This window comes from Sinohyriopsis cumingii, chromosome 5 (genome assembly GCF_028554795.1).
Source record: "Sinohyriopsis cumingii isolate HCF-2022 chromosome 5, ASM2855479v2, whole genome shotgun sequence".
NCBI classification, from domain to species: domain Eukaryota; kingdom Metazoa; phylum Mollusca; class Bivalvia; order Unionida; family Unionidae; genus Sinohyriopsis; species Sinohyriopsis cumingii.
The window spans coordinates 79,669,259-79,672,032 of NC_142965.1; the positions used below are offsets into that span (position 1 = coordinate 79,669,259).

The 2,774-nt window shown below is 35.0% G+C and overlaps 1 protein-coding gene across 2 annotated transcripts in view; it reads right to left on the reverse strand.

Moving 5' to 3' along the window:
- The window catches only part of LOC149799569 (uncharacterized), a 22,478-nt gene extending 19,956 nt beyond the window's left edge, over positions 1–2,522 (reverse strand). For both annotated transcript variants that reach the window (XM_089958905.1, XM_089958903.1), the window contains exon 1: positions 1,385–2,522. The gene's annotated coding sequence lies outside the window, so the exon portion shown is untranslated. The remainder of the gene's footprint in view (positions 1–1,384) is intronic.
- Positions 2,523–2,774: the final 252 nt, after the last annotated feature.

Genomic DNA, 2,774 nt, shown 5'->3' on the forward strand with positions numbered 1-2,774 from the left:
GTGAAGTGTTAGTGTGTTTCCATGATGTCCTGGTTCACTAGTAGTGAATTCCGACCAGAACCGAATGACTGTCCCTGGAGTAAAATAGCACATATTAAAAGCTAGTGGTATACATTGGTAGCGTGCCTGCAAGGACAGCACTTACGGTATTAAACCGGTAAATTACACAAGGGCATAAATAAAAAGGGACTTGGCAGAGACCGTTTATGTCGCCATGCGGCCGAATATGGTGCAGTTATATCGGCGAAATGTGCCTGGAAAGCATACATTGACTGGCCTAAGGTGGCGGAGTTAAAATAGTTCCCATTGTTAGGGAGTACTCACATAGGTTCTAAGGCGTGAACGGTTGGTGGTACGGAAACATAATGAAGCCAAAACACGCAGATGTACGGTTGATGGATAGTTGACAGTTCGGTTTTTCTGTGGTCTTGCATTAATTAGAGGAAAATTTAGGTATAGAATGGACACGTCGGGCTTTCTGATTTACAACTGACGTTGTATGGAAGTCTTTGGAAAGTCGGGGAAACTTATGACTTCTAGCGAGAATCGCGCCAGGGTTTGACAACCGCTCGGTCAAGTAAATACCCGTGTGCGTGTAACAATATATACTGATATACTGTCATCTGAAAGGCACTACATATACTGCCCCTTACCGATACTACATATACTATCATTTGAATAACACTACATAAACTGTCATTTGAATGACACTACATACACTGTCATGTGAATGACACTACATAAACTGTCATCTGAATGACACTACATCCACTGTTATGTGAATGACACTACATATACACATTCTGTCATTTGAATGCCACTACATTGGGATGTGAATGGCACTACATATAATATCTTCTGACACATATTAAATATATGTTACCGCACTTGCCTTCCACTCATTGGTGAGAAAATACAAGTCCAGTGTTTTGTTCAGTATTGGATTTATTATGCCTTATTGGGTTCATAGGTGGAGATTGAGACATTTCTCTTTGCTTTGTAACATAAACCCTACAAATACAATAAATACATTTACTACAATAATAAATAATATCGTCATCAGTGCATTATTGTTCTGCATGTTTACATTGATTCTCTTTACAGTACATTCAATACGAATAACTTACAACTCCATATAGTTATTAATTATTCATCTAGAGAGATAGTGGACCAACTAAACCTAAACAACAGTCAGTGTTTAGAGCACAAGTAGGGAACAGACAGACAGACAAACAAAGGTGTGGACAGAACGATAAGCTAATAATAAAATGCAGGTTGATAACCTATTAAAATGTAATAAAATACAGCAACATGCGTTCCCGAGAAATATGCAGAGTACATATAAAATAAACTATTACATTAATCATATTATAAATATATTTACCTTATCATATGGGACAAAGGCCAATTTACATCTTACAAGCACAAGAATCATCAGGCACTATAATTCAATGCCATGACCAGCACCCTTCAGAAACTCTAATGGACTGACCACTAATATGCTGTTCATACTATGTTGTTTATCCAGACAAGTAGCAAACTAACCAATCAGAAAGTTGTTTACCACTTGTCATACAATAGAACAACCCAGCATGACCAGCAATCAGGGTAGTTGCATTGCTCAGTGAACAAAACTCTTAACAGGTAATTCTGGTTCAAGGTTACCTAAATGGCTAAATATGTGTAAACTGAGAACAACACACTAATTGCAACTAATGACTGTATTTCACTCAAAAATAAACATTAACTACATAAAATAATAAAATACCTATTTCTGCCTAACTAAAACATGACTATAAAATTATAAAACATATGCTCCTGCTACATGTATAGACCTACAAAGTGCAAATCTAAAAGACTACAGTATAAAATAAGCGTTCTCAACCTAACTAAAATTAACTCTAGTCTGGATAGGGTAATCATAACTCGCCCGCCTTGTACGACTGCGGTCTTAGGTTCGAGACCTTTTACTAGCATATAGTAGAGCATGTGGTTGCTCAACAAACGCGCGTGATTTCCTTGAGCTTCTGCACTTTGTTGCTACTTAAATTCCATGTCATGCCATCATGCGTAGAATACATTGTCCGGAATTATTTTTCTCTGGAAGTGGGATAAAAATTTATACAAATGCAACGGTAAATTGTTTTTGAAGCTTTTAAACCGGGTCGTATTGAAATTTTAACAATTTGGCTTCCTCTTAGAATAGTGATTCATATTTAATTAAGGCTTCCCTTGTCTATACTAACCTTGCCTAAAATGGTTTTGCTAGGTACAAATATCAAAGACATAAAGATTAGAGGAAGAATATATTTAATTAAATATTCCAAATGTGACTTTATCAGTTGAAATATCGTTGTCCTAGGTTATATTGAATGCTGGTTAAAATTACAAATATAAAAAATGTACAGTTGCTAATAAACCGATCTGGACTAAAATAAATAATTGAAAAAAGTCCAAGGAAATTAATTGAGTATGTGTTACAGCCACTGAAATGCCTATTTTTCTTTAGATTTAATGATCATGAAAAACAGGAAAAGAGTTTCATAAGAGTATACCTAGTCATGGTGCAAAATAAATTATCCTTCCAATTTGCTACTCCTCAACAGGGACAGTTTTAAAGAAGAATCCAAACGAATCATATGAAAATAAAATCTTATATTTACATTTATGAAAATATTACGGTATAAGTACAGTATAATTCATATATGCAAAAACAGAAGATATATAACAGGTACTTAATACTTTCTAGGCATATTTGAAATGATATTAAGACA